A 25185-nucleotide genomic window follows, 5' to 3' on the forward strand; every position below is an offset into this window, starting at 1 on the left:
TGATAGAATGCTAAAACCAAGAGTCATTCTTTCTTTTTCAACATATATCAAATTTATCACTGAGTCTTGTGGACTGTACCTTCAAATATATGATAAATCTGTCTACTTTTCTCCATCTTAGAGCTCTACCCTAAGCCTAGCTATGTAATCTCAACACTACATGTCTTCTGGCATCTGCTCTTGCATACTTAATCCATTCTCCATACAGTGTACAGATGTTTTTGAAATGTAAATTGGGTCATGTTACCTCCCCATTAAAAACCCTCCGATGTTTTCCTGCTGCACTTTCATAAAAATCCTCAAATCATTAAGGAAGTGGCAGACATGTTCAGTGAAGAAATATGTGTACTAAGAATAACACTCAGATGTATTTATCTTCATTCCTAAGAGTATGTGAATAATATAACTTGAAATATAGTAATGGTTTAATGATGATCCAGAAAAGTCTTCTAATCCAGTTAACAAATAAAATTTCTTATTATTACTTTTTTGTAGTGTGGCATGTCTGGCAGTCTGCATAAAGGAAAGTGGAAGTATAGAGGGAATAAAATTGAGAAAGCTTAGTAATAAATTGCCATCGTGCACATGTAATATTCTGCTATATTTCTAATAACCTCTAAGCCATAATTTTCTAATGGAGTGAAATAACTGTCAGAGGCAAAATCAGTACTTTCAAAGTACACACTAATGTTCTGTGAAATTAGAAATTGACCTTTTTTGCTTTCTTTTTTCCTTTTAAAGAATAAATACAAGTGGGTTTAGATATTTAGAGTATATACAGCACTTGAAATACAAATCTCTTGATCTCTGCTGAAAAATAATGTGTTGTTATATGTCTTCCTTATTGATAATAGATTATAAATAAAACTTGTTTCTATAAAATATGGTTAATAATCAATTAAGACAATTTTTGTTTTAATATTTGGCAGCATATGTTGCTCAAATTACAACTTGAATAGAAATGAAATATTTTAAAATTAAACACTAAGCAATTAAAAAGTGAACACTATTTTCTCCCACAATGCTTATGCTTAAAATTCATACTAACTTGGAGTGAATATTCATATGAGATCTACTGTATGATAAAATTTTTTTTTTCCACAGGGAACAAATTGTTGACTATAAATCAAGGTGCTATACTAGCTCTATGAAGTAGCTATGAAAACATTTTAGGTTTTAAGTTTTTTTTTTTTCTCTAGTTTTATTGAGAAATAATTGACATATGTCATTATACAAGTTGAAGGCATATAGAGTGATGATTTGTTTTACATATATTGTGAAATGATTTTGTATAAGTTCTTGAGATTGTTTAGTTGCTCTTACTGCGTTCAAGCCATTTGGCAAGTTGTTGTTCTAGCTGGGGTTGTTTGAAAGGAAAGGTGGATGTTCCACATAAAATAGTACAGAAGTTTCTCATTCTGTGGAATCTATCTGCAGATTGTTGGATTGGCACATATTCAAGATATTTGTTACTTTTCAGTTTCTATCACTATAGTCTCTTTCATATTTGCTGCTATGGAGGTGGTATAGTATAGTATATAATTAAGGCATTGGCTCTGAAGCCTACAGGGGCTCAAATCCTAGCTCCACCAGTTACTAGTAATGTGACCTTGGACAAACTATTAAATTTTCTGGGACACAATTTTTTTCATCAGTAAGATGGAGATTTAAAAAAAAGTTCTCATGGGTCTCATGAGAAGATGAAGTGGGATGTTGCATGCAAAGCACTTAGAGCTATTTCTAGTAGGTGATAAAGCACAAAGGTTTTTGCCTACACTTTCTCATCTTTCTCCACTCCTAGGTGATCTTAGCTTTGGGAGAATGGAAGGAAATACATTCTCCCCCAGATTAAGGAGATGGAGCCTAAGATCTGCTTGACTCTTAGGACAATAGGCGTGTACAATCTCATGAAGTGAGGAGAGGTTAAGGGAAAAATGGAGGAGATGTATTGCAGTGCCAGGAATATTCAACCCAGAGAAGGAATACACGGACCAGTGAGGAGCAGCCTTTAGGGAAGCATCATCAATGTGAGCCTGAAAGTTCCCCTACTCTCGTTCTTATCTGGTTCATCTTCTGCCTTGATTTACGATGCTCTACACTTTCATTCTACAGTTGACCCTTGAAGAATGTGGGGGTTAGGGGCAAGGAGCCCCCAACCCCAGTCAGAGATCCATGTATAACTTTACAGTCATTCTTCTGTATCTGCAGTTCCACGTCTGCAGATTCAACTGCTGGACCATGTAGTACTGTAGTATTTACTATTGAAAACAATCTGTGCATGAGTGGACCTGTGCAGTTCAGACCCATTTTGCTCAGGGTCAGCTGTACTTTGCTGTTGTTGTTGCTTGTTTTTGTTTTTGTTTTTACTAGTGAAAGTTTACATGTTAGCTGATAATTTGGGGTTTTACAGTTGTGGAATTGTAGGTTCCCTTAATCAGAATTCTTATGTGAATGGTCATAATTGGAATCAGATCTTCTTTGTGAAATAGCATCTTCTACAATGGTGCTTCTGTGTTATTGTCATTTCCTTTACACTGTAGGCAATGACTATCAACCCAGAGAAAGATGCTCTGGGTAGATAGCATGAGATGATTACTTAGCATGGAACTTAAGGAGAAGTGTGTCACTGTAGATTATTTGGATATTTAACCACCTTATAAAAATGCCATATAGTTTAAAAATTTACAGATATTTCCAAGTGCCTCATCTAGGCCACAGCAGGAGGGAGATAGTGAGATTCAGACCAGTGAACAAGATCAACTCAACAGTACGCACAAAGTACTTTATTAAAAGCATAAAGTATGCGTCCCATTGTATTATCAGTATTTTCACATCTTTTTCCTTAAGATTTAGGGCTCCTTGTAGGAAGTTATATAATCTTATTTGAGTTTGGATTTCTAATGCTCAGTACATGTGTACTGAAGGAAGGAATGAATGAATGAGCAGACTTAGGTCAGTTTGCCTGTGACGTAGTAAGTCACGAGTGAGTAGAGTCTCACCTAGTGGTTTACACTGTTCAGTTGGAAAGCTCTGGTGCTACTTCTAACTTCCCTGAAACAACATTAGATCTATTTTGAGGAATGATGCCATTATTTAATGCACATCTATCCAACTGATTGCTCTCTAGATAAGAATCAGGACTTTTCATGAATTGCTACTTTAAAGTCAATTTTTATTTTGATTAAAGTGAAATACACACAGTTTTAAAACTATAATTCTAAATACCTGTGGTAATATAAATTACTTTTAAAACATAATTTACTCCCATCAACCCCAATTGATTCTCTCCTTACTGGGAATCACACTAGAGAAGGTTTTTAATTCTCAACTCAGTGGTGTCAGACTTGGCCATGTAACTTGCTTTGGCCAATAACGTGAATGCAAGTGATAAGTGCTGCTTCTCAGCAGAGACTTTAAGAGCCATAATGTGGTTCTGCCGTCATTCTTTTTCTTCTGCTATGCAATTCGAGTACCCCAGCTAGAGTCCACTCTTGAGCCTTGATCTTGTAATGAAGATGCGGAGAAGAGACACCCATGGTAAACACGAAAGGGAAGTAATTCCATTCCCGTTGTTGTCAACCACTGAGATTTTAGTGTCATTTGTTATCTCAGAATAACTTAGCTAGGCTGTTTGATACAGTGGCTTTTAATTAAAGTGACTATATGATTTATTGTCAAACCTGGACATTTTTGAGAGTTAAAGGAGGTTTTATGACCAACTTGTATAAGCTGGTACTGTCTCAACAAACAGAGGCTGAACAGTCATCCTACTTGTATAGGAAACAGAGTGATGCATGGGATAATTCTGGACCTTCTTTGACACTCTTACTGCCCTTTGCTGCAGTCACTTTGTTGGAGCTTACAGTGCACAAATTTCTCTGTTTTGACTGACTCCCTTTTTTGCTGAAGCATATCTTTCAAAAGGGTGCCTGGGACGTTCAGTAAAAAAAAAAAAGCTTTTAGTGTCTACACTGACTCTATTTTATTTTCACACTTTATTTATATTTTGGCTTGGATAGGACTTTAAGTAGAAAAAATATTTTCCCTTAGATTTTTTTTTCCCCTTAGATTTTGAAGCATTGCTCCACTCCACTTTCTTCTGGCATTCAGTATTGCTGTTATGAAATATGATACCATTCTTATTTTCATTCTTTTATATTGACAGGCTTTCTCTCTCTGGCAGCTTTTAGCATCTTCTCATTATCTCTGGCATTCTGAAATTTTGAAATGATGCATATTCTTTCATTGCTCTAGTCACTCAGTAGACTTTTTCAAACTGTAGACTTTTGTCTTATAGTTCTGGAAAAATGTCTTGTGTTACTTCTTTGAGCTATTTCTCTCCATTGTCCCTGGTCTCTCATTTTCATACTCCTTTCATTCATTGGCCATCCTGGATCAATTCGAGAGGGATTTTTGTGGTTTTTTTTTTTTTTTAACCATTGTTTTCATATTTTCTGACTCTACTTTTTTGTTCTAGTTTCTTGGTGGTATGTTCTGTTTCAACTTCCAACCATTTGATTTCTTTTTTTTTGTTTGTTAAGATTCAAATCTAGTCTAGGAGACATTGATCTTTTTTTAAATAAATTTTTTTTATTTATTTATTTATGGCTGCGTTGGGTCTTCGTTGCTGTGTGTGGGCTTTCTTTAGTCGCAGTGAGCGGGGGCTACTCTTCGTAGCAGTGCATGGGCTTCTCATTCTGGTGGCTTCTTTTGTTAAGGAGCGCGAGCTCTAGGGTGCGTGGGCTTCTGTAGTTGTGGCACACAGGCTCAGTAGTTGTGGCTTGCGGGCTCTAGAGCACAGGCTCAGTAGTTGTTGCGCACGGTCTTAGCTGCTCCGCAGCATGTGGGATCTTCCTGGACTGGGGATCGAACCCGTGTCCCCTGCATTGGCAGGTGGATTCTTAAACACTGCACCACCAGGGAAGCCCTGATTTCTTTATTTTGGATGTTTTGTGATGGTTAATTCCCAAGAGCTCTTTCTTATCCTCTGATCATTGTGTAGCTTACCCATATTGTTTTATGAATGCAGTATCTTTTATCTCACTGAGGATGTTATTTATAACTTATTTGAATTTTTCTCTGCTTTTGCTTTGTTTCTGTCTCTTCTATTTTCCTTTGAGCTCTTTATCTTTTTCTTTCACGTTGGAGGCAGGTTGAGCAGAAAGGGTTAACTGAGCAGGCCTGGATTAAAGCCAGCACATTTCACAGAAAGGCTTGTCTTCAGAACTGGCCCTTGGCTGGCTCCTATAAGATAAATTCTGAGCCCCTGGAATATTCTACTTGATAAGATTGATTTTGTATGCTTGAGCCCTTGGGCCCCACTGTACCAGTGTGATCCAATAGTTTGTGCTAACACTGTGATTTATGGCGAATGCCTGGTTTTGTACTGGGGGAGGGAGGCTGAATTCTCAGCAGCTGAGGTCAGTCATACAAGTACTGCTTGACTGCATGACTGACTCCCAATAAAAACCCTGGATACTCAGGCTCCGGCGAGCTTCCCTGATTGGCACAATTTTACATGTGTCACATATCATTGCTGGGAGAATTATGTGTATCCCTATATGACTCCACTGGGAAGGGAACCCTGGAAACTTCTGCCTGGCTTTTCTTGGACTTCACCCCACATACCTTTTCCCTTTACTGATTTTAATCTGTATCCTTTTATAGTAATAAAATATAACCATGAGTATAACAGCTTTTCTAGTCCTGTAAGTCCTTCTAGTGATCATTGAGCCTGAGGGTGGTCTTGGAAAACCCTAACACAAAAGTTATTCTTAATTAACCCTTCATATTTTTAAGTAAGTGACTAAAATGCACAAAGAGTTCTCAGAACATAAAGATAGGGTTTGTTCATTTGATTATAGGGCAGTGGTTCTCAAAGTGTTGTTCGAGGACCCCTGAGATCTCGAGAAACTTGCAGGGAGTTCATGAGGTCAAAATTATTTTCATGTTATACCAGATATTATTTGCTTTTTCACTGTGCTAACATTTGCACTGGTGGTGCAAAGCACTGGTGGATGAAAGTGCTGAAGGCTTTTGCCATGAACAAAGGACATGACACCAAACCATACCAGTATTATTCACTGCTACAAGCTATTGGAAAACATGGTGGATTCACTTAAGGTAGACCTTGGTGAAATAGTAAAATTTATGAATTGAGTACACATTTTTTTAACATTTTGTGTTAGAAAATGGCAAGTCTGCCTAGGGCAGTTCTGCTACATACTGTATACAGTGGCTGTCTCTAGGAAAAGCACTAGTGCAATTGAGTTGAGAGTTGAAGTTATTTTTTTTCATGGAAACCATTTTTATTTGCAAAAATGAGTGATAGACAAACTATGATCATTCACAGTTGGATATCTAGCAGACATTTTCTTAAAAATGAATACAGTGAGGATGTCACTTTAAGGAAAACAATTCACAATATTTTTTGCCAATGATAAAATTCAAGCTTTCAAGAAATATCAGAAGTTTGGAACATTTGAATTGGTCACTGGGAACTTGACAGCTTACCAATACTTATAGAATTTTCTGATGAAATCAGTGGTAATATTAACAAATGTGATTTTTTTGGATATTGTATAGTGAAATGTGTCAACATTTGGAAGATCTGTATAACTCAGTGAGCAATGATTTTTCCAAATGATAAATGCACAATGTTACAAAATCAAAAGATGCGTTCAAAGTACAATATCAACCAATGGACTTTAACGAAACAGAGTACAAAAGTTCACTGATATGGTTTCAGATTCTGCCTGAAGGTAACGTTTACGAAACTACTGATTTTCAAGTTGTGATGGAGTTTCAATCTGCACTTATCCTAAAAGGGTGTTCAAATACTCTTCCATTTTCCAACTATATATTAGTGTGAGGCTGCATTTTCTTCGTGTACTTCAACAGAACAACATGTTGCAACAGGTTAAATGCAGGAAGAGATATGAGGACCCGGATGTATTTTATTATGACAGACATTAAAGAGGTTGCCAAAACACCACTCTTCCACTAAATATTTTTTGTTTTGAATAATTATTTTCCATAAAAATATGTTATTTATGTTGTGTAGTAGGTTTGTTATTGTTGTTTGGAAATGAATTAACAAGTATTTTTTTAAATTCCCAATTTAATTTCTAAAATGGTAAAATTTGATAGCTATAATTTGCATAAACACGAGCTCTTTTGAGACATCAATAATTTTTATGAATATAAGGAGGTGCAGGGACCAAAAATTTGAGACATGCTACTGTAAGTCTTAAAAGGAGGACCTGGTCTTTTCATTGGAATGCCCCCAAATGTTATTACTTGTAGATGCATATTTCTGAAATTGTTTATTTTCTTCCAGAGAGGAATCCCTCATTTCTTTGACCTTTGGCTATACGGTGGCATTTTAGGAGTGGGTCAGAGGAAGGGGGCTGCATATCCCTTAGTTCGCTAGTGCACTTTGAATTCATCCCCTAGTTTTCATTCTATGCCACACTCCTCTCCTCCATTCTGTTTGATGGCCATAACTGCAAGGCCTTTCTGACTTTATTTCTCCACAGCATAATCTCTGCTCTCCTGTCAGGTTGGGAGAAAGACACTGGATGGATGCAGTGGCTCACTTTTTGTTAGTATTCTTTTTTTCCACACTGTTTTCCACAGTGACTGCACCAATTTACATTCCCACCAACAGTGTGCAAGTGTTCCCTTTTCCCTGCATCCTCACCAACATTTGTTATTTGTGGTTATTTGTGTTCTTTTTGATGATCGCCATTCTGACGGGTGTGAGGTGGTGTCTCACTGTGGTTTTGATATGCATTTCTCTGATGATTAGCGATATTGAGCTGCTTCATCTACTTTAATCATCTAAAAGGTTGTCCTTTCTTAGATGCTGTTGATTCTTCTCCTGATATCTTTTTTAGGCATGTGGTAGGTTGAATAATGGCCCCCTCGAAAGAGATCCATGTCCTAGTCTCTGGAAACTGTGAGTGTTCCCTTATGTGGCAGAGACTTTGCAGGTGTGGTTAAGTTAAAGATCTTGAAATGGGAGACTCTCCTGGATATCCAGGTGAGCCCTAAATACAACCACAAGTACCCGTATAAGAGGGAGGCAGAGGGAGATTTGTTACAGACAGGAGAAGGGGATGTAATCATGGAGGCAGAGGTTAGGATGATGCAGCCGTAAGCCAAGGAATGTTGGCAGCCACCAGAAGCTGGAGGAGGAGGGAACAGCTTTTCCTCTAGAGCCTCCGGAGGCCCTGCAAACACCTTTATTTCTATCCAGTGATATTGATATCAGATCTCTAGCCTCTAGAATTGTAAGGGAATCAATTTCTTTTAAGTCACCGAGTTTGTAGTAATTTGTTATAGCAGCTTCAGGAAACTAATATAAGGCGTAGTTGTTTTTTTCTCCTTCCCTGTCATTTTAATGGGGTTTTGCAAGTTAGGCTAGGTAAATGCATGGTCTTCAGATGTAACCAGAAGCTTTGCAATGGGTTTCTAACTGCCATAAAGATGAGGCAAGCAGGGGAGAATGGAAATTTTGCCAGAATAGATAATTTTCTGATGCTTTGGAATGACTCAGCTGTCTCCAGGGGTAGGGTGGGGGTGGGCCTTAGATTTCAGTCACTTTTTTTTGGATTCTGAGGAAAGGAGGCATGTCCAAATGGCTGTAACTTATCTGGGATTTTTAGAAATAGCCAACAACATGCATGAATTCTTGATCCAGCCCTAGAACTTGGAAGAGTTTGGAATATCATCAGGTTGGAGTAGGGGGATGATTTACATTTCACATTTTCTATTGCCCTGGTGTGGGAACTTTTACAACTATCCATTTGAGACATACGATTTCTTTCTATATGACTGCCTTGTGAGCCTTTATGCAGTTTAAATAAAGGAAGAGGGATTGCAGCTTCCCCACCTTTCCCCATATTTGATGTTAATGATGCTTCCCGCTTATGTTGTCTGCGTAAGAGCCAAAGATCACGGAAAGCTGAAAGGGAATAGGGGTTAAGGACAGTGAGAGCTGTAACAGCACAATGCAAGTATCCCAAGACCAGTGGATGGACTGAATGACGGAACTGGGCCCTGGAAGGGGTGTCTTCTTTTCACAGTCAACAAATATTTAGGTAGCACTCACGAACTATAAAGACCTTAGTACCACAGCCTCTTTGGTAGGAAGTGGTAACCTTCACCCTATCCTTGTTCTTATCTTACACGAGTAATCACGATACATAAGAAACTGTAATGCATTAGTTAGTATACTATGTACCTGAAGGAATATTTTCCACATTACTTGAGTTCCTGGAAATAATGAGAATTAAAGCAAAAAGTTTAACATCTAGAATTTACAACATTAAAACCTATAAAAATACTGTTATTCAAATTGTCTTGATACATTATTGAAGAAATAAATCTCAGAATTTATAACAAAGTTGGGACTCGGATATTTTCTACAAATTAGATTTTTCTTTTCTTTACATGATTAGAGTTGCTTGGGAATTTTTAGTGATAGATATAGGTCTTTAAGAATAATGATGAATAAGTGATGACAAATAAAACCTAAATTGGCAGGGTAAGCCAAATATACAGAATTATATTAGACAGAAGCCAGAAAATGACCATTTTAGGCAGCATGCCCAGTGGGCTGTAATTAGGTCTAATGCTGTTGTTTCTGTTACTTCATATGCTGCTGGTGGTCAATGAAAGTTTAAAACAATCAGAAACATATTCTGCAGTAATAAATTTTATTTTTGCTACACAGAGACATAAATACACGTATTACTGCCTACTAATTCAAAAAACTGCTTCCCCCAAACAAATGACTCACCTTAACTAATACGTCCCAGTTTCTTGACAACATTGAAAGAACTACCTAATATCAAGAACTGCATTTTTTGAAAACTTACTGAATATTGGATAAGCTGATTAGTGTTCCTGATAAAAGTAGGGAAGAAAGATTGGAAACTATAGGGTGGCGGGGGATGACAGATGAATAATGTGTGGAGTCATGAGGGCATATGTTAACAGACAACTAGAGTACTAAGTCCTTGACTTAGAGAATCCACAGTTTCTTTCTTCTACTGCCTGCCTGTTCCAGAAAGATCTTACATTTCCAGATGTGTGTGTGTGTGTGGGTGTGTGTGTGTGTGTGTGTATGACTGTATGACAGTTGTGGGTGATGGAGAGAGAGAAAGAGATGGGAATGAGAGCAAGAGAAAGCAAAATGATACAATTTTAAAGGAAAAGAGAAGTAAGCAACACAAAGGCATGGATATTAAAATGGAGCAAGAAATAACATTAATAATAATAATAATTTAAAAAGTCAACCACAAAGATCTACAAAGGCCCTTATGCTTGTGTCTGATATTTTAGAAGCCATTCAGAAAAGAAGCATATGGAGTCAGTTGTACATAAGGTACAAACATATCTGTGGCTCCAGAGGTACAGAAATATCCCTGAGGCTGGGGACAGGCAGCTAGCTGTTTCCTGAATGAAGACTTAATGGAGATGGCATCTTGTAATGTAAAGAATGGTATTCTCAACAGAGTTCTGTGGTGCACTGATAATTTCTCAGGGTTGTTGATTATCAGTGGCTTCACATCCAACAACAGTTCAGCAAAATCACTCCTACCAAGGGCTGTTACACTACAAACCATGTATACAGCTGGATGGATGAAACAGAATTTGCTTCTGAGGCAAATGTGCTCTGGAAAGAAACAGGTAGAGACAGCTGAGCCTGGCCTTCTGTACTCCTTCAGTGCTTGAGAGTCATGAAGTGACTAAATGTATTTACTTATATGGAGAAAGAATGACTGTCTGCATAAGAGCAAGAAAAATGGAAAGTGCTCATTATATACATTTAAGCAGCCTAGAGCTTCCTCTTTCTTCATTAGTTTTATAACTCCAAATGTGTACATAGAGTAGATTCTTTTTCCTCCGGCTGAGTGTGTAGTTCTACAACCACAGGCTCATAGAGTATGGATAAAATATAAATAATGTTTTAATGATCCATCTTTACCTCCCAAGACAAGACTCAGTGGGGTTGATCAAGAGCTACCCATATTGCACAACTCCAGAGGTCATCATTTAAATGGGGGTTATGTAAATGTCCGTGGATGCCTGGAATTGTGCTACTTAAAAGCTCTAGGAGGACCTTTTGTCAAAGGAAGAGCAGATATAAGGGTTAACATTTTTCCCCATTTCAATCAGGGTAGAGTGAACATGATGTTAGGTGAGGAATGATTGTGTCTGCCCAAGTAAACTGAGTCCTTTTTTGTCAAGAGAAGAGTCAGTACTTCCATGAGTAGGTAGTAGAGATGCAGTAGCAGCACAGACCAGGGGCAAGACCAGTTGCTACAGGCTTTGTTGGAGTGATGACTACTGGACCCTCCTGTAAATAAAATTTTCAAAGTTAAAAGTATAACTCATAGGGCTTCCCTAGTGGCGCAGCGGTTGAGAGTCTGCCTGCCGATGCAGGGGACACGGGTTCGTGCCCCGGTCCGGGAAGATCCCACATGCCGCGGAGCAACTAAGCCCGTGCACCATGGCTGCTGAGCCTGCCCGTCCGGAGCCTGTGCTCCGCAACGGGAGAGGCCACAGCAGTGAGAAGCCTGCGTACCGAAAAACAAACAAACAAAAAAAAAAGTATAACTCATACAAATATAAACAACCTGTCAACAATATCACTTAGCTTATCAAATAATGAAGGAACCAGTAAGATGAAAGGCTGATTACAGTAGCACTGGACATGTACAGAAACTGGACATTTATAGGAAATTCAATAAGAGAATCTTAGAATGAGATTTTTAAGTTAGATTGGAAACTGGTTAATGGCCTGAAAGGCAATACACTGTAACATATGGGGTTATTTTTTCTACCAGGCAGAAATCATTTGGATAAAATTTGTTAATATTCCTTTTACTGAATCAATTGGGTGCAGTCTTGATCTTTATCAGGAGTTGCTAGGTATCCTAATCACAGTAGAGCTGATTTAGGGTTGGGATGCTGTTGGATTTTAATATTTGTTTTTATTAATTTTATCCTAAATGCATACATAAATTATTGTGGGTAAGAGAGGTTTCTTAAGCACATCAACCCCTTTTGCCCCAGAACTCACCTCTGGGGTGATGTGATAAAGTCAGGACAAGGAGGTTCCCTTGTGCTCAGTGGTTAAGAATCCGCCTGCCAATGCAGAGGACACGGGTTTGATCCCTGGTCTGGGAAGATCCCACAGGCCGCGGAGCAGCTAAGCCCCGTGTGCCACAACTACTGAGCCTGCGCTCTAGAGCCTGTGAGCCACAACTACTGAGTCTGCGTGCTGCAATTACTGAAGCCCGCGAACTTAGAGCCGGTGCTCGCAACAAGAGAAGCCACCGCAATTAGAAGCCCACACACCACAATGAAGAGTAGCCCCTGCTCGCTGCAACTAGAGAAAGCCTGCACACAGCAACGAAGACCCAACATGGCCAAAAAATAAATAAAATAAAATAAAAAGTGATGTTAAAAAAAAAAGTCAGGACAAGTATCCTACTTGAGCTGCTGAACACTCCATAGGTGAGAGACAAGGAAAATGATTTTTCTCTGTTTATAATGGGAAGGAGACAGCTGTACCCCCTCCCCTCCTGAAAATGTCTCCCTGGAAACATAATGGGCCTGAATCTTTACTTCAGCCCTTTGGTTTATAAATAAAATCTCTCCAGGAGCCAGAATGCCATGTGGCCTTTGCCACCAAGAGATGTCTTCAAATTTTGGAGCTCATGCCTCTTTGAAATGTAAATACCTAGGGAGGTAACACTCCAGGCTGAGCAGTAACCATTTAGGGTCTTTTTGGATCAGAGCAGTTAACTCCATCATTAGAGAGACAAACGGTTGCAGATCTAATCCTTATGGTATGTGAAAAATGTTTCTAGGAGAAATGAAAGCAAACTTTTTCTTCCTAAGATTATTCTGTCTTTATATTGTATACATTAGTGTATCTCAGGAAGCTAGGGCTTTTGCATGAGTAAATACTTTAGGCTAGTGGTTCTCAAAATGTGGTCCCTGGACCAGCAGTATCAGCCTCACTGGGCAAATTTTCAGGCATTACATTACAACAGACTTATTGAATTAGAAGCTCTGGGTCCAACAATCTGTTTAATGAGCCCACCAGGTGATTCTGATGCAGGCCACAGTTTGAGAACTGCCACCGTGAACCATGTGCTCATGAGCTAGTCTCAGTCTTCCTCTTTATTTCCTACAGCTGTCTCTTTGCTCCCTACCATGCATTACTAATTCTTTGCCAACTTACAAAGTCTATCTGCTGCCATGATAAGGTCTACTCATTATAGTGAGTTTGGTAGTAACCCAAAGAGCAAATTTACATGTAGGAAGCATTTTGGTGTAATGAGGTTTTGAGATCCCTGTTTTTGAAAGGGTTTAAAAACTAGATAAGCAACCACCTGTTTTGGATGATTTAAATATGGATGCCTGAGCAGCAGGGGGCTGGCCAAAATGACTAAACTTTCTCAGTTTCCTCAAGGCAAACGATATTTGGGACACCAAATAATAAAACAGTTTCCTGATTGAAGAGTAATTGAGCAGGATTATCCCTTGTAGATTCAACATGTGGAAAGCAGACATTCAACATACATTATATTGCATATTGCATCACTAGTACATTTAGGAAATAATACTGACTACTTATACATGCTTCATAGATGTTTTTATGCTTTTAATTGGTTGGAATTCTGGTGTCATCTGTCTCTCTTTATACCAGAATTGTTTAAGGTGTTCTGTGGTGTCTGCCACTTGCCTTCTGCTGTCTTCACAAGGGTGACATCAGAATTCCCTTTATCTGTAAACAGTTTATTCTCTTACACAAAAGTGGGTTCAGTCTTACAAGTGAGAACTCCAGAGGCCTAAGAGAAACTACCCATTTGTTTAGAAATCTGTCCTGGAAAATTAGTAAATGATATCTGATCATATAAAATTCAGTTTCTAAAATCCCCACATGATCTCTTGAAATTCCCTTCCAGCTTTATGAGTCTAAGCAAACAGAACATGTGGGATCCATTAAAAACATTTCCAAAATTCTTGTTATAGTTCCATGAACATAAATCTGATTTGCTTGGCTTTCATGAGAAAGATCATAAGAATTAATCCACAACAGAGAAGAAATGCATCTTAAGGAAAATATAATTACCAGCATGTGTGTTTCTGTGCTGCACCATTAATGTTGACCCAAAAGCACATGTGACATAAGAAAAATGTAACAAAGAAAAAAGAGACCTAACTTTAGATAGCACTATATTACCTAAAATTAAAGAGGGAATAATCCAGGTTAATATAAATACTAACACATGACCATAAATGCTTCAGAAACAGAGAATGTTTCCTGTTTCTTGTAATACATGAGTATCACCGACTTTCATAAAGCAGAATTGTTTTTATGGACTGCTCAATTACTCCTTGCAGTATTATACTCCTTGTTGCTTCTGAAATTGGTTTGGAAGGGAGCAGTCGTTACTTTAAAAATTGCCAGTGTTTATCCAGGTTTCTGTGGCCATTTTGTTGAGGTTTTCAAAAGATGTTCCAATTATGAATATCCAAATATGTGCAAAGTACACAAATCTTTTTTTTCCTTTTCTCCTTGGAGGCTTGTTCTTGGGAGGGCTATTAAAGAAAGTTTCCTTTAGGGGGAACATCTCTATATGAGGACTCAGTCAGTTTTCATTTCTCCTATCTACTTTCCAGTTCTGGTATCCATGGTCTTTTGATTTTGAGACTGCAACACACCAAGTTGTGGAGAATTACTTTATCTCTTTAGTTTAAGGGGGCTTTTTAGTTTGGCTTGATAGGCCCACAATACCAGAGAAGAATAAATGCTATGATATTCTCTACCAACTGTCTTAGTAGGGAGAGGTGGTCTGGCCATATCTCCTTTAAAATGGAGAAAGTCAGAAAGATTTTTGTGTGACATGACCTTGCTGGGTTCGGTATGCTTGCTGTGGCATGGCACTTTACCTAAATGCAAACCTGTTGGTGTCCTTTGGATCATGCACCTGTAACTGCTGTGGTGCAACGTTCTCCCCACTCACTTCAGCCTGGCCCAAATATGCTCCCAGGGCTCTGGTGTTCTTTCTTGAAGGTCTTCCTTTTTACCTGAACCTGGAATCCTTCCTTGTTTAATGATGCTACTGCATACTTCTTTTGTGTGTGTGTGCGTGTGTTTTTCCTCTTTCCATGATTCTGGCTGAGGATTCAGATGCAGCCCTTTAAGAACTCCTTTGCTTTCTGTACCTAAAGACAGCACAGAATCTTTTTATTTTAATGGTTTAACAACTAATCATCACAAGGGGGAAAGAAAGGAGATAATAACATGAAACTCCAAGAAGTTAGAAGTGTTTAAGAAATCTGACTAAGTTTCTTGGCTCCTATAGGTCTTTTTGTAATACTCCGTTTTTCATTGTCCACCTTGAAAACCAATTCTAGGACAGCAAGAGTCATAGAATGTATCTATGTCTTATATACTAAGAACCCAGAAAACAAATCCTGACACAACAAAGGAACAAAAAGATGTTGGTTACAGAATACATTTTTACTAAAAACAAGCTAGGCCAAAGGGTGGAGGGCTTAGAGATTTTGGTTATAAAATTAATTTATAGAAATTAACTTAAGTCTCTTTGTCATAGAATTTCTTAATTAAAACAGAGCCTAGAGAATACAAAACAAAATCCATTTCTTACTGAAACAGAGCAGAATGTAACCTTACTTTGTAACTAAAAATAAAAAAGGGCCGAGGTGATGACTGAGGGTGTCTTTGTAGATTTCAGTACCATCATAACTAAGATTTACGAATACCACATTCTATACTGCCCCAAGGAAACCAGGATTATCATCTTCCTGTCTGCTCCATTGTCCTACTGACTTGTGTAATTTGTGTACTTGTGTACTATGATTATCTATCCTTCCTCTCCAGCTAGTACAGTTTCAATGACTCCTGGAAGTATATTTCTCTGTGACTGCCTGGCACTGAGCGGTATGTCCCGAACCTAATATTGTGCTCTTCCTTAGGAAGAAAACTAATAATGCTAACTATAACGTTAACTCTAGCACAGTAAGCCGTCTACATTTTATGGTTCTGAGTTTTTATTCTTGGCAGTAGAAGTATGCTGGTAGTTAATTTTACATCAGGCGGCAACCCAAGAGTTTGTGTCTGACAGCTTTAAATAGAGAAAATGAGTATTTTTAAAACAGCCCAGCAACTATTGGTATGAATCAAGTAATTTTGGGATACAAATGGATAGTGAGTAAAATCTACTCTATTCTGTAATTTTGTTGCAACTACCTGCTTCTGACTTGAAAAGAAAAGTGGGCACTAAATCTAGAACACATTTTCTTTGGCTCTGAGGGTGCCAATGGGACCTTTTCCTCACTAAAAGATACACTGCACTAAGCTTTTCTTTGGCTTCCTAAAGCACCCGACTGCCCAAGGTAGTGAAGCAGGATGAGGCACCCAAGACCTGAGTTTGACTTCCTGACCTGGGCATAAAAATAAAACCTACCCCTTAAGGTGTTTTTGGGATTAAATGAGAAACGTGTGTAAAACTCAGCACAGAGCTGGTGCAGCCTACTCAGCAAGTGTCCTAGCCATCCTTATTATCAGCTTCATCCTTGGGGAATTTACATAAAATTTCTGAGTCTCAGTTTCCTTACCTATAAGATTTAGAATGCATGAATCCATACTGAATCATTACATTGTAAGGACTAAGGGCCCACACTGAGTGTGGGCACAGTCAGTCCTCACCATCTGTTAATTTTATTTCCTCAGGAGTCCCAGAGAGTGTAGCTCTTCTGTGCTAGATCTGGAAATGTTACCGTGCAACCAATTCATTGGTAGGATACCAGCAGGAGCAACTTTATTTCATTATTTACTTTCACTTTGCCGTGGATCAGCCCTCTCTGTCTGATCTCCCTTCACCTCAGGAAATTATCTAGGACAGATCTCATCATTTTCTGGTCATATTCAGGCATTGGAGACAGTCTCATTTTCAGACATTAGAAAGTTCAGTCTTCTCTAAATGCAGCGTCCATCTCTCACTCAATTAAAAACTTTCCCCTTTCACAGCTTGCTCCTGTGAAACCTGTAGTAGGCAAGGGGTGCACAGTTTGACCAATGATTACACCTCCTGGGCTTTCCACATCTTTATCCCTGTCCTTGAGGTTGTTTCTGTTTCTTCCAGCTTGAGGGTGGGGAGGAGGACAGAGAGGGAATGGGACATGCGAGTCTAAACTGACTGGGTTGGTGTTGGCGTTCCTCACAGCAACTGCTCAGTGCTCTTCCTCTCACAGGCCACCCTGGTGAGTTCTTAGGAAGCTTCACCATAGGGAATCTTCCACCTGCACTTCCTTGGTGCAGGTGATGTTCTTCATGCTGACGCTTTTAGGTTCACCCTGAGGTCCAGCCCCTGGTGGTCCACTGCCACCTCCTTCTGGTAGAACTGGTCCCCTGCAGGTAGTGCTCTTGCCTGCCATTGGTGGATGTGTGCCTGCACCCATCAGGGGCTCTTCTCACTCTCAGTCAGGGCCAGCTGATGTCTTCGGGTGAGAGCGCTAAACCAAGCTCTGTGACACCCTGGTTCCGGGGAAGATGATCAGGTTCTCCCAAGATCTCCTTCCCGCATGCTTTGCTGTAGGCTTATGCTGGAGCCCGTGGAGCCTCCTGACCTGACAGCAATGCCATGTCCCCGTTGTTCTCACCTTCCCTCATAAATCAGTGGAAGGAAGGTGGTGGTGGGTGGGTGACAGGTGGGTGCAGAGCCAGGGTGATGGTGAGTTCAGTGTAAATGGCCTGACAGCTCAGTTTAGGTGTATCAACTCTTAACACTCTGAGTTATAATTCTGATTTATGTTGTTCTTTTAAGTTATATAGTTTTCTTAACAGCTTCATTTGATCTGGGAGGTCATGATTAGATCTGTTTTGTGCTTATGTCTTTCTAGTATGTTTTCAGTGTCCAGAGGGGTAGTATATGTTTTTTTCTCTTTTTTCCTCCTATAACTTTGTATTGGATTTGACCTAGATCCTTTTCTGTTGCTCATATTTATGTGAAACTAGTTTTCCTAACTTTTTAGAAGTTATGGCTCTATTGCTCAAGGTAGTTTTCTTAATTTTTAGTGCTCCCACTTCAGTTTTTATATTTTTTGAAACATTAGAGCATATGTTCACTTACTTTTTGAGATTTCCTGGCTCTCTTTCCCTTTCCCTATTTACCTGGGCCCTGTCTTTCATTTTTCTATATTGTCCAAAGTTTTCCTGAATTTTTATTTCATTCTAAGAAGTTTCTCCCCGTTGTGGGGTGCTCTCTCGAAAGGAAATTCTGGCTGTTTGGTCTTGACAGTTCATGTGACCCACACTGCTTCAGTCTTTTTCAGACTTTACTGTGGGTCCCTTGCAATCATCTACTATTGAGTTGGGCAAAATGCTTTCCAGTTTTGGCTGCTGTTTTCAAATTGGCTGGTCTTGTTTCTCAGTGAATACCTGTGCACTATTTTGCTCTTTCATTTTTCAGATCCACCAGACACCCCATTTCTTCTCTCTGTCTTCTTCCACACAGACACTGACACTTGTGGATGCTGTTAATTTATTGTTACCTGCTGTGTTTAGGGATATGAGGGTCTTTTTTGTCGACTGGTTTTGTTGCAAAAGTTGTTTTGTTCTCCTATCGAGTTGATTGCTCTTTTTACGTGCAGATTCTTTACAAAAGTATTTTATTATACTGTATAAACATGAAGTGATAGCCCTAGTAAAATAACAAATTGGATTCTGTTATAAACAATTTATTATATTATACTTCTGTTTTTAAAATCAAGTGTTGTGATTCAATGGAAAGAATAATGATAAATTCTCTCTCCACCATTTCAATAGCCAGTAAGAGCCAATGCCTAAACGTTTCTTTTATTAAGTCTGATCTATTGTAGAATTCTGTAAGATGTCAAGGGTAGTGCAGCAACCTGGAGCTAGGAATAGTGAAGCTGTTACAACCCCTAGGCTGGAAGCTACAAGGGGAGATGTTAATGGAAGCCAGAAGGATGAGAGTAGGGCATACTTCCTTGAGAGAACCAATGACTTTCTTTTGAGGGACACAACCAGGTTGAGGTGATTTTCCAAGGAGAGAATTAAGGGCGTAATACCCTGACCATATTCTCTTCTCTCTTTATTTTCTGCTTGAGCATCCCTGTTGGCTGAACACAAAATGCATGAGAGCCTGTGGGGTAAGAGCAGGGTGAAAGGAGAGATAAGGTACCTGTATTAAGCATATATAAAATATCCAGTAAGCTAGCTAATTGTCTCATTAGAACAGAACTGTCTCGGGCTAAACATGTATCCCCATGTTATATGGTACATCTTTGGCTTATAAACATGTCCTTATTGATTTAACAATATCTCCTTCCCATTACTAAAACAGAGAGAAAGCACTCTTCTTACCTATATACATGCTGTTAACCACATGAGGATGAATTTATATTTTTAGCTCCATCTTCTCTCTCCTTTGAATATTATTCATTAAAAAAAGTAAACCAAAGTATTTGGAAATAAAGACGTCTTATGAATTACCATCTTTTTTGTACATTTTCTATGGATACTCAGCCATGATCTGCCTCTAATCTTAACCCTTGAACACCTGGTACCAAAATTTCTTTCTTTCCCATGTCAGCCGTGGTGGAGTTTTACTCACAGGGGGTCGTAATTTTGGATCTGTCTTAAGATGATCACATACTTCAACTTGAAGACTAACCTAGAAACAGACTACAAAAGACAAGGACTACTTTACTCTAAACGCATAAGTGAGGTTTGAATTAAACTAACTGTGAAGTACAGCTTTCTAGCAACTATGAGAGATGTCACCCAGAAGATGAGAACGATATAGAGAAGCAAGCTGTTGCTTTTCTTCACGGAGGACACAGAGGACCATCCAAGGTCTGTATTCAATACACACACCCCTAAACTCTCTCCAAATTACAGAAGATGGGTTGATGTTGACTTCAGTTTCTTTGAGTCATCTCTGTGCTTTTCAGTGGGGAGAAAATTAAATCCTCAGAGAACTTTGACTCTCTGCCTTTGAAATAATTTGTGTATTGATTGGGAGAATTGGTTACTAAACTATTTTTTCCAAGTTCCTTTCATCATTTTTATCATTGCCTAGGCTATGAAAATATAAATATGTAGAGGCAAAAATTAATATGTATAAATCCATTTACTATATTGTTTATTATGTAGAAGTCAATACTAAATTGGATTTTTTGGGTACTGAATCAATGCTAGGAAAGATTCAAAAATGTTAAGTCAAAAGGTCAAAATCCTCCTCTTCACTGAGCGGGGATACCAATTCCTAGGGGACCTTTTGCTGATAAGACATTCCCAAAGTGTTAATTAAGGAGCAGGCCTGTCCAAGTAACTTCTTTGATTTTTAGTTTTATTGGAAACATCTCAAAGTATCTTGATGTAAACAACTTTCTGTTCCTTCCCCAACACAATTCTTAGATTGCTGACTTGGCAAAGAACGATCATTTTCATTCCTTTCAGATCATTATTTATATAACTCAGTGCTAGCTTTACAGCATTTCTTGCCTAATGGTTCGTAAAATCAACAGTCTGAGCACTTTGGGGAAATAGATTGTGTCAGTGTTGAGTGTTAAGGGGTAAAGCTTTGATGGAGACCATTCCATTCTCCTCTATTTTTATAGTGCATGAACAGAGGGGATGGGATGGTCACAACTGGAATGGAAATCAGAAATTTTATCTATGGGAGCTCTAGATATACACTTGGCAGGAAAAACCTAGCAATGAAATCAATGTAGAAGAAATGCTGTCTTTCTAAGCTTGCTTGCAATTTCATTTTACTTTTGAAATATTTGATTTCAAAAGCAATATTTCCTTGTTATTAAAAAATTAAGTGCTACACAAATATTTAATAGTAAGGTGAAATTGCCTCATCCTCCAGAAGTAACTGTCACTAACAGTTTGTGTATATTCTTTATATTCTTCCAGAGTTTATTTTTTATTTTTTATAGAACTCTCTCCCTCCTCCTCCTCCTCTTCCCCCTCCTCTGGCTTCCTTCCCTTTTCCTTCTCTTCTTCCTCTTCCCTTCATTTTACTCTCTTTATTCCTCTTCCCCATATCCCCCCATTCTCATTCCCCCACTCTTCTTTCTGTTCTCTAAATTAGTACATGTGGCATTGCTAGATCAAAGATTCTGAACTTTTAGAGTTTTAGTAGATTGTCAGTAAATATTTTGCCAATTGACATGTTATTAATTGCTCTGCCAAATAAAGTTGTATTAAGCTACACCTGTCTAGACACTCATTAATACTGACTAGTATCTGTCGTTGGTCTTTATTAATCTTTGTTAATTCCGTTTTAATTTAAATTTCTTTGTTAGGTTTAGCTTCTCTTTAGAAGTTTATTGGCCCACAGAATTTCTTCTGTGAGTTTCCTGTTCATATGTATTTTTTTCCTGTTGGGTTATTTGCCTTTTTAAGTACAGACTTTTATATAATGTTAATATATCATATATTAATATATTAACATATGATACATAAATATATATATTAATATATATTATGGATGTTAGACTTTTGTCCTTTCTCTGTATTGTCTATACTTTTCTCTGATCGACTCTGTCTTCTTCATTTTGTTATGGTATATTTTGCCTTGCAGAAGTTTCAGATTTTCATGTGAACGTATGTGTCCATTATTTATTTTATTGCTTCTAGATTTCATGTCATGCTTGGAAATAACCTGCTGCATTCGAAGTTTATGACACACATTTGCCATTGTTTCCTTTAGTTTATTTGTGAATTTACTTTTTTGCCTTATATGTAAGTTTCTGTTCTTCTGGAATTTATTTTGTAACAAGATATAAGTCATGGATTCAATTTAATTATTTTCCAAATTGCTATCCTTTTCCAAATGACAGGTTCATTGTACAACCTGCTTCTTTCAATAGTCCATTTTTCTGTCCACTGATTTGAAATACCATCCTTATCAAATTCTATTTTTCTATATACTTGAGTCTTTTCTTTTATTAATTCTTTCTATTTCTGTGCTGATCCTGGGATGTTTTCATTATGGTGGCTTTAATATATTTGAATATTTAAGAGACCTTCCACTTTCCTTTGCTCAAATTTTGGACCCAACTTTAAAAGTACAGTGGGTATATTGATTTTTGTAACACTGATTTATAGATTAATTTGATAAAAAATGATGGCTTTAAACTCTTGAGTCTTTCTACCCCAAAATAAAATAAAACTCATTTTTCAAGTCATTTATGGCCCTCATTGGAATTTTATACTCTTTTCTTATAGGGAATATGTATTTCTGGTCAGTTTTCCCAGGATGTTTTGTAGTTTTCATTTCTATTATAAATATTTTTTTCACTACGTTTTTATAAGAATATATAAAGTTTTTGACTTTTGTATATTAATTTTGAATCCAGCTCTGTGCTGATTACTTTGTTTCCTGCTAGTACTTTTTTTTTTTTTTTTTTTTTTTTTTTTTTTGCGGTGCGCGGGCCTCTCACTGCTGTGGCCTCTCCCCTCTTTTTGCGGTACGCAGGCCTCTCACTGTTGTGGCCTCTCCCGTTGCGGAACACAGGCTCCGATGCGCAGGCTCAATGGCCATGGGTCATGGGCCTAGCCACTCCGTGGCATGTGGGATCTTCCCAGACCGGGGCACGAACCCGTGTCCCTGCATCAGCAGGCGGACTCTCAACCACTGCGCCACCAGGGAAGCCCCCTGCTAGTACTTTTAAAGTTGCTTCCCTTTGGTTTTCCGGAGAGACAGTCATACAGTCTGTAAATAGTAATGACGTTGCCTTTCTTTTCTGTATTTCTAAATCTTAGTTCAGTGCTCTGTTCTCCGACTTTTTCCAGTGCAAAGTGAAGCTGTCATGGTGTTAGGCATCTTTTCACCCTACTGCTGACTTTAACATTTATGCTTCTGGTGTCTTAAATTAAGCATAATGCTGGCTTTTGGGTTGTATATGCTACCATGTTAATTAAATAACTATAAATGTTTATTGAAATTTAAAAAAATCAAGAATCGATTGATTTCAAACCAATTTTTATAAATAATTAATTTTATCAAATGTATTTTTGCTATCTATTTAGATGAGTATATGGTGGACATTATTAATAGAATTCTTAATTTTAATCCATCCCTGCCTTTCTGGAATGGCTATCACTAGATAAGTGAAATTAACCTATATTTTCTTTTTTAAAGGCACCTTTGTGTGATTACAGTAGCAGTGATATCTATTTTATAAATGATCTAGGAAGCATTTCTCTTTTTCCTTTTTACTGCACTCCAGATCATCTTTCAGTTGGCTCCATTAAGAATTCACGTATATTTCTTTTTCAAGAAGAGCTTTTAGTGTTTTTATTCCTGAGGTATTATAACATCAGACACTACAGCCTGGATGGATATATAGTGTTTAGATACCATTCCTTTCCCTTCAACCCTCTGTAGATGTAGTTCCTCTGTCTTTTTTGGCCTTCAGTGTTGCTGAAGTGAAGCCTGAGATTATTTTATTTTATTTAACACTTGTAGGGGATCTGATTCTTTTCCTCAGGTACTTATAAGAGTCTTCCTTTGTTTTGGACATCTAATAATATCATTAGTAAATACAATTCTTTGTTTTTTCATGGAGCACAGTTAGCCCTTTTAACGTTAACATATAGGTGTTATTTTAGAAAAGAAATATTGGTGAATAATTTTTACATTCTGTTCTCTGCTTTATGTATTGACTACCTTAGAAGTTTATTATCGTCACTTTTCTGTTACTTTCCTGAGCTTCCCTCCATATTACAACTGTATTTTCACCAGTATTAGTTCATTGTCTTGCTGCTTTCAATTTATTTTTTACTTCTGTAATGGTGTTTTCTCCTTAGCTTTTCTGGCTCCCTTTTATAACTTCTTCACTTGAAATAGCATCTCTCCTTTGTTCTTTTGCATCTCTTCTTTTTGATCCAATTACCTATTTAAGATGTTTTGCCTAAAATTTTCTTCTGTTTTCTGGAGTATCTCCCATTTCAAAAATCTTTTCTTCATCTGTTATTTGTTGGGTATGTTCCTTTATTTCCTTAAAAAAAAAACAAACCCTATGAACCATATTAGATTTTTTCCACTGCATTTTGTTGACTTTTGACTGATGTAGCAGTGAGTTAAGCTGCAGATAAACGAAGCTACTTTCGTTATTTTAAGCACAAGGAATTTATGGCTGGAAAGTTTGTATTACGGCATCTGGAAAGACATGAGGAGCAGGTTTTAGACTGGGTCACCAAGAATGATTCCCAGACTAGCCCTCGAGAACTGGTGTACTATGGGGGCTGCTTTGTCTGTGAAAGTCAGGAAGCTGCTGTGGTAACAGGTGACATATGTAAGACTGGCAATTGGGTAGATGTGGTAGTAGGAGTTTGTGAATGTTGTCCTCCAACTGCTTCAGTTTTCATAGTGAAGTTGGAAGCAAAATCATAATCAAGAGTGAGGATGTGGGAGGAGATGATGGAAATTTGAAGAGAAATGAGAAAAAGTAAAATGAATTTCTAGAAGAGTAGAAAATGAACAGGCTACAGAAGTGTAGTATGATAGCAAGAGAGCATTAGGGGATTGTTTGAGGTTTGTGATCATGAATTCAAAGTGATACCAATCAAGGTAGTTGTGTGGTTTTTTAAAGCCGCATCCAGCTGCAGAGGTGCATACATGTAGTGGTTGAAAGGTTAGATTTAACCAGGGTTAGAAATTTTCCAAGTATTTATAATGATGGAGGAGAAGGACAAGAGAGTTAAGGATTATGAGAGTAAAGCTGGTTAAAGAAGGGAGAGAAATAGCAAGAAGGTGAGGTACAGTGGAAGTTGGTAAGACCAATGATCTGGAGTCCTAGTGGGGCCAAAGGATTGTTGCAGTTTGCATGCTAGATAGAGTGAGAAGAATAAAAGGAGGTAGTTATCCAATAGTAGAATATGTGAAATAATGCTTATGGAGAGGCTGAAGTTATAATGACAAAATCTGTGGGAGCAGATGGCTAAAATAATGTGGAAAACAGTTTCACTAGAGGAGAGGGGTTCAGGGAACTGAGAAGCTAGGGCCTTGAAAAGGTTATCTACATGTATGTTGAAATTTCCAAAAATTAAGAAAGGAATAGTCTGGAGAGGAGGACAATGAGCCAGAA

At 38.0% G+C, this 25185-nt stretch overlaps 1 long non-coding RNA gene across 1 annotated transcript in view; it reads right to left on the bottom strand.

Moving 5' to 3' along the window:
• Positions 1 to 10251: 10251 nt before the first annotated feature.
• LOC102990943 (uncharacterized) overlaps positions 10252 to 25185 on the bottom strand; it is a 33571-nt gene continuing 18637 nt past the window's right edge. Inside the window, exon 5 of the long non-coding RNA XR_448597.3 lies at positions 10252 to 11368. This is a non-coding gene — a long non-coding RNA (uncharacterized lncRNA). The remainder of the gene's footprint in view (positions 11369 to 25185) is intronic.

Source organism: Physeter macrocephalus, chromosome 8 (genome assembly GCF_002837175.3).
Source record: "Physeter macrocephalus isolate SW-GA chromosome 8, ASM283717v5, whole genome shotgun sequence".
Classification (NCBI taxonomy): Eukaryota; Metazoa; Chordata; class Mammalia; order Artiodactyla; family Physeteridae; genus Physeter; species Physeter macrocephalus.